The sequence below is a fragment of the Saccopteryx leptura genome, chromosome 1 (genome assembly GCF_036850995.1).
Source record: "Saccopteryx leptura isolate mSacLep1 chromosome 1, mSacLep1_pri_phased_curated, whole genome shotgun sequence".
In the NCBI taxonomy this organism is placed as follows: Eukaryota; Metazoa; Chordata; class Mammalia; order Chiroptera; family Emballonuridae; genus Saccopteryx; species Saccopteryx leptura.
Window position 1 is genome coordinate 110180257 of NC_089503.1, and position 15236 is coordinate 110195492.

General features: G+C 37.7%; 1 pseudogene; it reads left to right on the top strand.

Annotated features, from left to right (window-relative positions):
• Window positions 1-15236, top strand: part of LOC136388118 (perilipin-2-like) — a 158836-nt pseudogene that overhangs the window by 95466 nt on the left and 48134 nt on the right.

Consider the following 15236-nt stretch of genomic DNA (forward strand, 5'->3'; position numbering starts at 1 on the left):
GGCCAGGGCTGTTGCTTTCAGTTTTATATTCAACAAATATGAGTGAAATCATAGGGTTCTTGATTTTTTTCTGACTTACTTCAGTTAGCATGATAATATTCTCAAGAATATCATACATGCTGTCACAAATATCAGTATTTCACCTTTTCCTATGGTTGAGTAGTCCATTATATATATGCACACATCTTCCTTATTCAGTCATCTAGCAAAGGACACCTTGGTTGTTTCCACGTCTTACCCTCTGTGAATAATGCTGTACTGGACATAAAAGTACATATATCTTTATAAATAAAAGTTTTCAAATTTTTCAGGTACATACCCAGAAAAGAGCATGCTGAGTCATATAGTAGCTCTATTCTTAATGTTTTTGAGGAGCCTCATACTGTTTTCCATAGCGGCAATACCAGTTTACCTTCCCACCAGCAATGAACAAATTTCTTTTTCTCTCCAACCTCTCCAACACTTGTTAGTACTTGTCTTGTTGATAATATCCATTCTAATAGGTATGAGGTGATATCTCACTGTAGTTTTGATTTGCATTTTCCTAACAACTAGAGAAGATGAGCATCTTTTCATATATCTATTGGCCATTTGTATGTATTCTTGAGAGAAGTGTCTGTTTCAGTCCTTTTTTTTTTTTTTTCTTTTTTCTTTTTTTTTTTTTTGTACTTTTCTGAAGCTGGAAATGGGGAGGCAGTCAGACTCCCACATGCACTCGACCGGGATCCACCCGGCACACCCACCAGGGGGCGATGCTCTGCCCCTCTGGGGCGTCACTCTGTCGCGACCAAAGCCACTCTAGCACCTGGGGCAGAGGCCAAGGAGCCATCCCCAGTGCCCGGGCCATCTTTTGCTCCAATGGAGCCTTGGCTGTGGGAGGGAAAGAGAGAGACAGAGAGGAAGGAGAGGGGGAGGGGTGGAGAAGCAGATGGGTGCTTCTCCTGTGTGCCCTGGCCGGGAATCAAACCAGGGACTTCTGCACGCCAGGCTGACACTCTACCACTGAGCCAACCAGCCAGGGCCCTCTATTTTTTTTTAATCTCTGTGTGTGTGTGTGTGTGTGTGTGTGTGTGTGTGTGTGTGTGTGAGTGACAGACAGAAAAAGAGAGAGAAACAGATAGGGACAAACAGGAAGGGAGAGAGATGAGAAGCATCAATTCTTTGTTGTGGCACTTTAGTTGTTCATTGATTGCTTTCTCATATGTGCCTTGATGGGGGAGGGGGGGCTACAATAGACCGAGTGACCCCTTGCTTAAACCAGTGACCTTAGACTCAAGCTGGTGATCCTCGCTCAAACCAGATGAGCCCATGCTCAAACTGGAGACCTCAGGGTTTCAAACCTAGGTCCACCACGTCCCAGTTTGTCGCTCTAACCATTGTGCCATTGCCTGGTCAGGCGTTTTTTTTTTAATTGGACTGTTTGTTTGTTTTTTGGTGTTGAATTATATGAGTTCTCCATTTATTTTGTATATCAACTTTTATTGAAAATGTTATTTGCACATATTTCTTCCATTTGATTGGTTTTTCTTTTGTTTTATCAATGATTTTTTTTGCTCTGAAGAATCTTTTAATTTGATATAGTTTGATATAGCCCCATTTATTTTGTTTATTTGTTTTCACTCTCCTTGCCTTTGAGGTCAAATTCATCAAATCTTCTTTGAGACCAAGGTTTCCGAAATTAGTACCTATGTTTTCTTTTATGTAATTTACTGTTTCATGTCTTATATTTAGGTTTTTGGTCCATTTTGTGTTCATGTCTGTGCATGGTGACAAATAATCTCATTTCATTCTTTTTCATGTGGCTTTCCAATATTCCCAGAACCATTTATCGAAGAGACTTTCTTTTTCTCCATTGTATGTTTTTAGCTCCTTTGTTGAAAATTACTACCCCTTTCTTTCACAGACAAATTTATTAGAAGTGTAATCTACCTCCTGTCGTCACTTCCTTGTTATCCATCACCACTCAACGCATTGCAATTTGACTTCATCTTATCAAGACTGTCTGAGAACTTATCTTGTTAAATCCCTGGGATTTTTCTAACTGCAAAGTCAATGAATACTTTAGTCTTGATTTTCCTTAATTTCCTCATAGTATCTTTCTCCACTGGATATTCCCCACTTCTTGAAAAGTCTTTCTCATTAATTTCTGTAAAAAGCATGTCCCTGATTTTCATATTATTGTGGGAATATATTCTAAATTTTATTTTATTATTTATGATACACTCTCTCCTTCTTGTATTCACCCCTTCAAAGTTGTTCCTCACATCTCCATGAAGTATCTTCTGTATGTATTTTCCTGTCCATTCTATGGAAGCATGCCCATTCATATTCTTTCACTCACTACTAAACTCGGGAAAATCCAAATGTCAATAAATAGTCTGAAGTCTGTTCTAACTTGAGAACAAATAATAACAAGGACTTGTGGATTGTCCCATTATGTCAAGCACAGCTCTTATAATAATAATAAATTTACCCATCCTCTCTAAATGATCCTCCTCTCAGTAATCTGTACTGTAGTGAAGAGAAGCCCCCTCAACAACTATCCAACTACCAAATTGGAAACGCATCCTTCTCATTGAGTTTTTTACCTAGCCAAGTTACAAAGTCTGGTAGATTTTAGAAAGGTGACAGCTACTTACCCTTCATTCCTCCAATCTCTCTGTCACTGTTTTCTTTACTCCCTCATCCTTTCTCTAAAAACTGTTCAGTTGGCTCACTGTTTTGAATCTAGATTGCCTGTTTTCAACAGCTATTTCAACAGCTCTAAATATATTTATTTTAGAGACAGAGAGTGAAAAGTTGAGAGAGAACAGAGGATGTGGAGGAAGAGATTATTTTGCTGTAACACAGTAGTTTTATTTCTGAGACCTTGGGTTACCAAATAACCATTATATGAGTATGTTTTACATTTTGGGGAGAAATGTGCTACCACCAAAAACCCCCTTCCCCCATAAAAATTTGGCATAGATTATTTATATCTATGTAACCATATTGAGAAGATCTTCAAATTCTAGTAGCAAATGTATACCCTAGGGAGGCACTTATTTCCTGGAATGAATATGTTAATAAGGTTCTTAGAATATGTTTTTGGCTGTCATAGGGTCCCCAAAGGGCATATATTAGAAGCTGTTGTTCTGGTAATCATCAGATTTATGTTTGCTAAACTGCATATGACAGCTGAGAGTGAAAACTGAATTGTTACAAGAATGCAGAAAAAAAATTAGCAGCTATTTCAGTGAAGAAAGAAGGAAAAGATAAATTATGTTTTAGAGTTAAAAAAAAACTTTGCTGGTAGGACAGAGATTCTTAATTGGAAATGTCATGAATTTTTTTCTGATTAAAGTACAATATGAATATTTTTTCCTCCAAAGAAATAGCTGTTGGTGTGCTATAAGCATTAGTTTTTATATATCTGATCTTATCATATCCAGTTAACTCTATGTATTTTTGAGATATAAGAGAAATTACTGTGCCTTATGAATACATTTAATGGTAACATAAACCTATCTTTTTTCTACTCTGAATATATACTCTTTGGTTTTCAATTTTAATTACTCTCAACTGATGTTTACACTTGTTGATTCTTCCATTTTACTGTAAGATTCTTAGAGGTTAGTAGCCATACTTTCATACTGTGTCATTCTCTCCATAACTGCCTTTCTTGTCCTAACTCTCCAGAATCTAAAATTGTGCTTTAAATATAGTATGCAACAGACAAAGAGAGAATCTTAAAAGCAGCAAGAGAAAAGCAGTTAGTTACCTGTAAAGGGAACTTCAATATGACTGTCAGCTGATTTATCAGCAGAACTTTAGAGGCCAGATGGATACTGCAAGAAAAATTCAAAGTGATGAAAAGCAAGGACCTACAACCAAGGTTACTCTCTCCAGGAAAGCTACCATTGAGGGACAGATAAAGAGCTTCTCAGACAAAGAAAATTTAAAGGACTTCATTGCCGCTAACCAGCGTGGCTAGTAATTCCAGGTCCTGAGTGGGAAGGCATGAAATTAAGAAAATAGGCTTAAAGAGAAAAATGGTGGTCTCGGGAGGACTCTCTGCAATATGAAAGATAGCTTGCAAAATGTGAGTCTCCACCCTCCTTCCTGCTTTATTTATAGGGCAAAGCGAAGTCATTAGCAAATCAAAGAGATATTAAAACAAAAACACATTTCCAAGTCAACCCAAGAATTTTCCCAATTGCAGAAAACCCCCACCATATATAACATCTTAATTTCACAAAACAAAGGATAAAAAGAAAGCAGCCTCCAGTCTCTCCAGGGACATGTGGAATAGGATAACTAGAAACAATCCAGCATCACAGCTAACATGGAGGTGTGGAGAAAAACTTAGCCTTTAGCAACTTAACCAAGCAAGTGAAATTGGGGGTTTGGGATTAGTACAGATACTCAGCTTCAATGCCAATATGGAAGAGTGGGGAGGAGAACTTAGCCTTTTGCTAAGCCTCGAACTACAAGAGCTTTGCTACTTCATCACAACCAAACCAGTATTATATGAAATGTTAAAGTATTTTAAGAAGACAAAGAAGAAAAACAGATAAAAAACGTGAACAATAAAATGGCAATAATTCCATATTTATCAATAATTGAATCTAAAAAACAAAATAAGGGAATAAGGAGAACAGAATATTTTGACATTTGTCAGATGAGGGAGGGTTGGGAGCATGGGTGAAAAGGTGAAGGGATTAAGAAATACAAATTGGTTGTTACAGAATAGTCATAAGGATGACAGCACAGGGAATACAGTTAATAATATTCTAATAGCAATGTGTAGTGGCAAGTCATGTAGTATATAATCACTGGAGTGTACTCCTGAAACTAATCTAGTAATATATGTCAACTGTAATTGAAAAAAAAATTTTTTAAATAATTTAAAAATAATTTTAAAAGTTGACAAAAACAAAAACCAACTCAAAAATATTTTTACTTTTAAATCCAGTTCTCTCTACTAGCTCTGTTACTATAGAATAACACAGAACTTTTCAAATTCAAAGAATCAACTCTTGTTCAAATTCTGGTTAAAATCAATCTGCCAAATAAACAGAGAGACCTCAAATAAAATCCTTTACTCTGTTTAAAGAATGAAGTAGCCAGAAATCAAATGCTGTTTGCTAATGTTTGAGGAATTCTTGCAAAGTCTGACATATAACAATAACTTTTCTGGGAGATGTGTTAAGCCTTCCCAACAAGTATCTCCACATTCCCTTTCTTCTGAACATGACTATTTTTTTTAACAGATTAGCTCTATTGCCTGCAGCAGCACTCTATTGTTGCTTTAGATGTTGATCATTATTTGCTTATTAAACACTTAAAATATTCTACAGGTATTTTTGCATTCTGCAATTGCTAACTACTATAATAACTACATATATTGCAGTCTCAAAAATGTCATTGCGAATTATTGCTGTATAAATATCCACACCAAAATGCATCTTCTGATTATTTAATCAGAAAATAATATATTGTTGTGTATAAATATCTACTATTTATTCTTTTTTTTTATTAAATGACATTTTTAGTATAAAGAATGGTTCTGCTCTTATAGCTCTATCACAATCACTGTCATATATTAAGGTTTATTCAAATTCCAGACCAATAATACATGGACACTATAGAAAATACATAGCTTTTTCTTACAGAATAAACATCTTAAAGCACGAACGTATAATTATTATGTTTCTTCATTTCTTGGAAAAGTTTTACTGTTGCCATAAATCCCAATGACTTATAGTTCTTTTACACACAAGAAAAAAGATAATGGTTATAATCCCACTATGTGAATTTCAACTTTCAACCCTTTCTCTAATGTTAAAAGTTAGCTTCTAAAGCTTTTAGAAGGCTTCTGCCCTTTTCAAACTGCATTTCCAGTACATCAGTCTTATTGATTTATTCATAGTAAATGTTACCAGCTCATTCTTTGTGTGTGAAACTGAAGAAAGCTACATAAGTGCTTCCTAAAGTCTAGCAACCCTCTAAGATGTAAGTTGGCTAAATGGTGAAAACTTCTTCTTTTTGGTCAGGAAAATGGGCCGCCTGCAGAGGGAAAAGGAGGCTCTCAGTGCCAACAGGATAGGTCATAAATCCTAGTTTATCACCAACACCAAATGTGAACTGTTTTAACATTCTAAGAACTATTACTTACAGAAAGTGATAGAACTTCTCCAGTAATAAAAACATCGATCCTGAACTGAACTCTGAATGTATGATATATATCGTCTGATTTTTTTTTTTTTTTGAGAAATCCATGACTGAGTCTCAAAGTCCTTCAGTTTAAAATAGGTAAATTCATATCAAAAGAAATGATTAAAGCAACTTAACCTTACTACCCAAAATACAAACTTAAAAGGGTTGGAAAAATCACCTCTTTTGGTTATACTAAAATATCTTCTCTATCTTTCTTAATCTATGTACTTATTAATTAATGTTATTTCTAAAATTTTAGCCTTGGCTTTGCATAGTGTATTTTATTGCAATTGTTCCAATTTATACTTAACTAAAAGACTATTGTCTAAAGGTTTATAAAGCAGAAAAAAAAACAGCAAAACATTTATTTTGACCAGTGACCAAAGAATATATATTATTAGTATGTTCTTTCCTTTTTTATGATCTTCATTTTTTTACCCATTGAAAAATATTAGATAGGAACCACATTGCCTTGCCTTGCCTAATTCCATGAAAAAGGTAAGATAATTTTCAGCATTCATTCTCCAGTTCAATATATAGAAAGCTAAGAGACAAACTTATGTGATGATGACACAATGATAAACTTAGTATTTTTTTGTAAATCAAAAATAACCAAAAAATTATCCAAAGTTATTGTCTGGTTCTGACCCAATCAGTCAATAATGTGACAGTGGGTCTGGTTTGTGATGAAGAGAAGTCTACGCTGATTTTTAATGTCTCACTGTTATAAACATAAATTGCCAAGGAGCACCTAACATTTGAAATAAGTTATATGAAGCTAAAATAACAGAGCCTATGTGCTAACATGTGATAACAGACAATATTGGGAGATGAGAAAAATATGTTTAATGGAAAAAAATATATGTTCCTCTAAGGAAAAAAGAAAGAAAGGGAGGTAGGAAGAAGAAAAAAAAGATTTAAAAAAATTAGGAAAAATATTTAATGGTGTAACATTTTTTTTTTTTAGAAATATAAAATTTGGTATAAAAATGAAGAAATGTTATAGGAAATATAACCAAGGAGATTAAAATTAGAAAATATGAATTTTCATTTTTTGCATTTTAATATCAAAATATATAAATATGTAATCCAAGGCCAGAGTTGTTTAATTGAACTAATTTAGGTTCTCAGTTACAATCCTAATAATTAATGCAAACAGTGTAAACAACATTAGCCTAGTTCTCTTTTTGTTTTTTTTTAAGTGTAAAGATTCTCACTAACTTTATTTTTTAACATTCAATCACAAGGTCTTTTGTCCTCAAGAAATGGAATGTAAATCACATTCCTTCATGGCTGTGCAGTTCTCATCCCTGTGTTCTATTCTGACACAGAGTCAGATGACCTTAAGTATAAGAGGAACATTTTGCACGTATTCTGGTTTACACATTCAAAGAAATCTCTGTATGGTCTGATACAGAGGATGGGACCAAGGGTGATGCCCTGTCACAATAGAATACTTTATAACACCTTAACTGTAGAGCCAGTAGCCAGGGCCAGGGTCACCATCATAGCAGCCGGGCCCATGCAGGTTTGCATAGGATTCGGACAGTCGGTAAAGAAACAACGGAGCCAAAAACTGATGGGCCATAGTCTTTAATCCTAGCTTGCACTCAGTAGGCAAGCAAAAAACACACACTGGGCTCCAAAACCCATTCACATTCAGTGCTCACAAAGCTACTGATTTATCCGAGTTTCCTAGAATCAAAGGATTCTAGCTCACCAGCCTTATTCTCCTCAGTTCCCCATCTCCTTCCTTATCCCAGATACAAACTCTACACAAACTGGCATCTCACTCAGCACTCTGCCATCTTGGCTGCTTCTCCTGGCCTACTTCACATGGCCTCCTTCTGCTCTGCTCTCTCCTCTAATCATCCCAGGAACCAAGAGCGCAAACTCTCGTTCCGCCCCCATTTTATAGGGTAGAAATCCAAACCCTTAATCCAATATACAAAATAGGGAAGTCTATAATACAAAGTCACTTCTCTGAGGCATGATTGGATTGTACCGCCCCACATCAAAAAGGGTGGGAAAGGCTTAATCCTAAAACCAAGCCCCAGGCTACAAGGATTCTGCCTGCCTTTAGCCTACCCCCAACACACATTAATATCACCTGGGTAACGCCATCTTTAACAAAGTGAGCATAATACATTTTATCTGCCCAACATTAACTTAAAGAAATTCTGCAGTATTTAATTTCTACAATAGTTTAATTATACAAAGATTATTGGTATATACTATATTTACTTATTTATATTGTTCATCATTACTAGTATGCATAATATTATATATCAATATTCTCTATCCATGCATGTTAGATTTTAAAAAAATGCTTTACTGGAATGGTGATTTCTTTAAACCTTATTTACCTTATATGCTATATATATTTGGGTCTTGATAATAAGCAAATAACTAATAAAGATAAAAATAAAGACATAGGGGAATTAAATTATAAAAAAACATATTCCACAGGAACTATCCACAAGTAAAATAGTTTGAAAAATCACTCTGCATAACTGATTATATTGATGAGATTATGTGTAAACCTGTTTTAAAAAACATCACTGTGAAGTCAGGAGGAGGAAAAAGGATGACATTCTGCTTTCTCTAGAATAGTTTTCTTCATTACAGATAATTCTTTATCTGGTCTACTTTTGTCCTTAATATATGGAATGCTAGTTTTATGAAAATCATAAACTATATCAACATTTTGAGCTCATATTATGTGAAAAATACAGGAATAAGATTAGGCCCTGAAAGATTTTAATAACACTTCTATTCATCTTTGGTTGTACTTCTGCAATATTTGTTCCAAAACTTTTCTACTTTCCTCAGTTTTATGTTCATTTATTATAACGCATCAGATGAATAACACATTTTTTGAGAACTCAAAGCTATCTGAAGTGATGTCTGCCCTCATTCTCTATTTTACTAGCTCCCTCTCCCTACTCTCCAGCCTCAGGCTAAAAGCCATTTGCACTACAGCTAAGAGGTCACTTCTCCACTTACTTTATCAGTTATAGCCCACCCTGAGTTCTCTGTGCTTTGGTTCCATTCTCCTTTGTAACTTTTAATTCCATCAAACTGATGAACAATCCTCACAGAGATAACCATTTAACCCCACTACTGCCTTTTATCCTCAAACCGCATTTCTCCTTTTAAGTGACTGCTATCTAAGAATTAGTATCTCCTACTCACCACCATTCTCTGCTAATTCCTTATTCTTGCTTTAATCCCTCTATCCTCCAAATTTTTTACACTCAACCAGCAAAAATATCTGGAACTCATAGGGCATAAAACTAAGTTTTCAAGCTCACATTTTCATTGACTTTCTTGAAGCATGTCCCTTCTCTTACTCATTAAATATCTGAGTTCTTTCTGTCTTATTTCTCAGTTTTTACTTCTACCTTTTTTCATTTAGGAGTAAATAAAATGAATCAAATTGTTTATGGCTACTGGCATATCAATGTTTTCTCTTATTTTATATCTAAACTAATTTTATATCATCTATATCTAAACTCATGATCATAAAGGAAGTTCTTAGTCTAGGTTTCCTGTTACAATCAATTGTATAACTAAACTTGTTATATAACTAAACAGGATCAAATTGTTAAATTTTAAAATCATTTTATTTTCTTTTCCTCCTATGTCAGTTAAGACCTCTAAATACCACTTTTTTTTTGTTTTCCTTTCTTTCTCCAAAAGGTAATGTAGATATTTACCAATTTATAATCACACAATTGAAATATCTTTTACTTTATGATGATAAGAAAAGCATAAGTTTTTTGTTGCATTTTGTTTTCTTTTTTTTAAGATGTTATTTTTTATGCTAAGGACTTTATTTCAAACAAAACTAGAGATAAAAACTTAAGAGGTATTTCTCTGGGTGTGAGGAAGGGATCTTGGCAAAGAATTCCTCATGGGAAGGCCGACACCCTCATAGGCCAGAGCAATTGAGATCATTCCTTCCTAGACAGTTAGCAAGTACAGGGCCTTATGCCAGAGTCTACCTATCAAGGGAAACTTGGGCCAGGGGTCAGTTCCCAGATGGTCAGGCAGCAGCATGGCCCAAGGCCAAGGTTGGGATCACATCCTAAGTACAAAGAACCTATTCTCTCTGCTTCCTGAGCCTCAGATCAGACTAAGACGATGGTCTATGGCAGTGGTTCCCAAAGTGTGCATCAGGGCGCACTGGTGTGCCCTAAAAGATTTCCAGGTGTGCTGTAAAGCCAGGAGGCAGGGTCAGGGCCACCATCAGAGCAGCCTGGCCCATGCAGGTTTGCATTGGATTCGGACAGTCGGTAAAGAAACAGCGGAGCCAAAAGCTGATGGGCCATAGTCTTTAATCCTAGCTTGCACCCGGCAGGCAAGTAAAAATACACACTGGGCTCCAAAACCCAGTCACATTCAGTGCTCGCAAAGCTACTGACTTATCTGAGTTTCCTAGAATCAAAGGTTTCTAGCTCACCAGCCTTATTCTCTTCAGTTCCCCATCTCCTTCCTTATCCCAGATACAAACTCTACACAAACTGGCATCTCACTCAGCACTCCGCCATCTTGGCTGCTTCTCCTGGCCACATGGCCTCTTTCTGCTCTCCTTTCTGCTCTCTCCTCTAATGATGATCTCAGGAACCAAGAGAGCAAGCTCCCGTTCTACCCCTATTTTATAGTGTAGATTCAAAACCCTTAATCCAATATACAAAATAGGGAAGTCTCTAATACAAAGTCACTTTCTGAGGCATGATTGGATTGTACCACCCCACATCAAAAAGGGTAGGAAAGGCTTAATCCCAAAACCAAGCCCCAGACTACAAGGATTCTGCCTGCCTTTAGCCCACCCCAACACACATTAATATCACCTGGGCGACGGCCTCCTCGTGTTATCTTTAACAAAGTGAGCATAATACATTTTATCTGCCCAACATGTGCCCTATGGTATTCCAGAGAAATATGTGCCTGTTGGGGACCAAAAAACCAACAGGGTATTTGGAGTTTAGATTTTTGGGGGACAGAGATGGGAATTGGCTGTAAATTGATAGTCTGCCCAACCCCCCACCTCACTTGCCTGATTAGGTTGCAGAAGGCTGTTAAGCTGTGGTGCTGGATTGTTTACACTACCCCCCATGTCCCCCAGAAAGCCTGGAGGCAACTTTCTTCTATCCTTTGTTTGGTGTAAAGTTAATATGATATGTTTGGTGGAGGTTTTCTGCACTCAACACAATTAAGAGTAAGCAGAGAGGATTTCTTCAATGTATTGATGAGGAAATGAGAGTTTGCCTTTCAAATATATGCCCAAACATTGAAGAAATTGCTAGGACACATCAGGCTCATGTTTCTCATAAACACAACAATGAAAAACTTCACACATTTACACCGGGATCTGCTGAATTTACTAAATTTTACTAAAAATGTATCTATATATATAAAAAGATAACTTTTTTGTCTTTTTTTATTTTTTAACCCCTTTTTCACAAATTCTAAAAAGCATAACTCAAAAAATGTAACAAAAATGTTTTTTAATGTCAGAATAAATTTAATTTTGTCGTATTTATTTTATTTAATTACCATAAAAGCATGCTTGAATTTTATATTTTTTCTTTAATATTTGACTTAATTATTATAACATATTTTTCAGAAATTTGTATATAGTGTGCCTACAATTATTTGTAGGATTTTAAATGTGCCCCAACTTTAAAAAAGTTTGAGAACCACTGGCCTATGAAAAGACACTCTCAGTCCTGGTAAGGAGAAGGGTCCTAACTAGTGTCTCTCATACTTATCACCTCTGTTCTCTGGAGGCAATGAGTCTTAGGTGGACTCTGTTAGGTGGTGATACACAGCAGAGGGGCAGGGAAACCCTAGCAAGTCTTCCCCTCCATGGCTGGTTCTACCAACCCCAGAAGCTCTACTGTAGTAGATGCGATGACCTTATTCCAGTCATTCTGAGCCCTGGAAGTGGCCCTGTTGAAGGAGGTGGTTCCCCGAGGCCACCCAACACCAGTCACATCTCATGTGCTCCTTGGCAAAGCAGTGCTATTCTCTTGGGAACCTTCCCAGCAAAGCCTGCGCTTGTCCCTGGAATGTGGCGCCTTCCTCACAGCCTCGGTGTGTCCCAGCAACCAGGCGACCAAAGCACGCCAGACTCATTCTGCTCTTTCTCTGAGAGGATCTGTTCTTTGGGCATTCTGGGCAAAGACACACGGCCATGGCAGACACATTCAGTGTGTGGATGGACATGCAGCCTTCCCACGCACATACATACAGACCATCTTATATAGGCTGGCGATGTCCTATCACTTAACCCTGGCATGAGCATCACCACATGTTTAAGGTTTTCCTGGCACTGCTAGAAAATCTCCCATCTTTCCCAGATTGTGGGAAAGTCAGTGGAAATGTGTTCAAAATGTGGGGCTGCGTTGGTGGACGCCAGGACAAGGTGGAGGGTGATGCCCGTTGCATTCATTTCCACCAGAAGCTGGTTAAGTGTCTGCTCCAACTCTGTGGGGGTAGGCATGACATAGACTTGGTGGTGGAGTGCTTTCCAAGTGCAGTGATCTCGTCAATGAAGATGAGGAGGAATTAGGGGCCGGGGCTCCCTGGAAAAGGCTGCACACATGAGCGCACACACCAGCAGCGCTGACACCTCTGTTAAATGCCAACCTCCAGGTGGGCGACAGCGAAGTTGGGTACCAGGGCTTCTGATAAAGGTGGCCAAGACAGTAGTGTCGCCCCCCCACCCCCGGGCAGAGTGGGGCGATGGTGGCCCTTTGGAATTTAGGCACCAGGCTGAAGGAAGCACCGGGCTCCAGATACTGCGTTCCTGCTCCAGCTTTGAAGCGGACTCCTTCCTCCCTTGCTTTGCTGTCCGCAATTTTGATTCATCTGAGCTACTTTTAGTTGATTAAAATCACTGAACCTTCTTTCCCTTAGGGTCATTCCAGCCAGATCGAAAACGCCCACAGGATGGCCATACCCGCTGCTGCCATACCTGCCATGGAGAGGGCATTTCCAAGGTAATTCTCAGACCTACAGGAAACTGGGATTCTAGCCCTACATTCCCTATTAGGCTGCTCCAAGCTTCTCTTTAAATGTGTCCATATTTGCGGCCTGCATTAATTCTGTACATTAAGGCCATCCCAGGCCACCTGACTGAGCACTACTCCGGAGGGGTGAAGGTCGACTTCCACCTCCTTGCTGGAGGACAACACCTGGACTCTGCATCTCGGTTCAAGAGATATTGTCCCTGCTGGTTCTGAATGTGTTGCTCAGGCTCCTGAGGATGGCAATGACAAAAAAGGTGAGTAGCCTGCCTGTGGTACTGCTGGTCCTTCCTCTCCCCAGACTGCTTTCTCTCCATCTTGGGTTTATCCTTGACTTTGGTCTGATGTTCTTCCATTGAATGGTGTAATGCTGGTGGTCGAGGCCTGGCAGGTCCACAGCAGACTCAGGCAGACAGTAGAGAAACTGCAGAGCTAAAAAGAGGTGGGCCATTCCTGTTTAATGGAGTCTCGCAAAGGTGGATGAGCAAATGGGTAGAGGAGACTGCTTCTCAGGCAGACAAACAGCAAAATGGCCCTTCACAGTGAAGGACAGGCAATCCACAATCCTAGCGGAGGGTGAGCACCTATAGCCTTACATAGACTATACACACGTGGTGCCACCAGGTGCTCATGCACTAATCAGGCTAAGTATAAGCGTGCAAGACTAACACAGCTGTTTTCCCAACAAGTATTAAAATAGTAGCACCTGAAGTTTCCAGGGGAAACTGAGGATACTGGCAGGGAGACATTTTTACCTCTCTAAAGTGCTTTTTATTTTTAAATAACCCAAGTATATTTTTTTTTTTAGAAACTGATTTAAAATTATTTATAAAAGAGAAATAATAGAAATATAAAGCTCAAAATCCAGTTAGAGATGTAAGGATAAATAATCCTGGAAACCAAAGACAAATCTTTGAAAATCAAAGACAGAAGTAAAAAATGAAAGAAAAAGAAAAGAAAAAAGGAATAAATAAGAGGGAGAAAATGAGACTCCATAACATTTGTGATTTGTGATATCAGACAGCCTGATATACACCTTTCAAATGCAGAATGAGAGAACTGAGAGTAAGGGACACAAATATATTGAAAAGTGAACACTATTAAGTCCCACAATGTGGTGAAAAGCATAAACTTACAGGTCAAAGAAGCTCAGTGAATTGTAGGATATAGTCAAAATCTAGAAAACCAGAGGCTAAGGGGAAAATTCTTGGGATTACCACACACAAAAAAAGGACACATTACAAGTAGAGGAACAATGATATAAGGTATAGTTATCTCATTTAAGGATGAGACTGGGGGAGGGGGGACCAAGATAAGACCAGAACATATCCACATATCCGTATGAAAATGGAAGTGAGCCTGACCAGGCGGTGGTGCATTGGATACAGTGTCAGTTGGCAGTGTTGGGTAAAATTTAGAAACACCAATAGGAGCTTATCATTTAATAGATGTACTAATTTCTGAGTTCTGCTGACTGGGAATGAATAGAAGTTATGAAGGTACTGTTGCCCAGTTTTGATTTCTAACAACCATTGTTCATAAAAATAAAAAATGGAATGCAGCTGATAATGGGGCTGAGCCAGACCATGTAAGATGCAAGCCTGGGCCATCTGCAATGTCAGACATTAAAGAAGTTCTCTAAGAATCATGGAGATGTGTCAGGTAGATACAGGAGACAACCACATACACACAGAGAAAACAAGGGAGAAAGACAATACTGAAGTCAGAGAAAAACTAACTGTAAGGTATAAGAGGATACAGAACTATCTTTTGCAATTTTTCTGTAAGTCTGAAATTAAAACAAAGTGATGTGTAACAAAATATACCATATTTTGGTAGATTTAGTAAACTGGATTGAGTTTACCCAGTGTACCTGAACCCACTTGCGGTATTCTCATTCTGTTCTTTTTTTAAACATTATTTTAGCAATAAATACTATTCCCTGCCTCCCTATCACAACTTGTCTCTCAGAATTTACCCAAAGGGTTTTCTTCTCTGTAA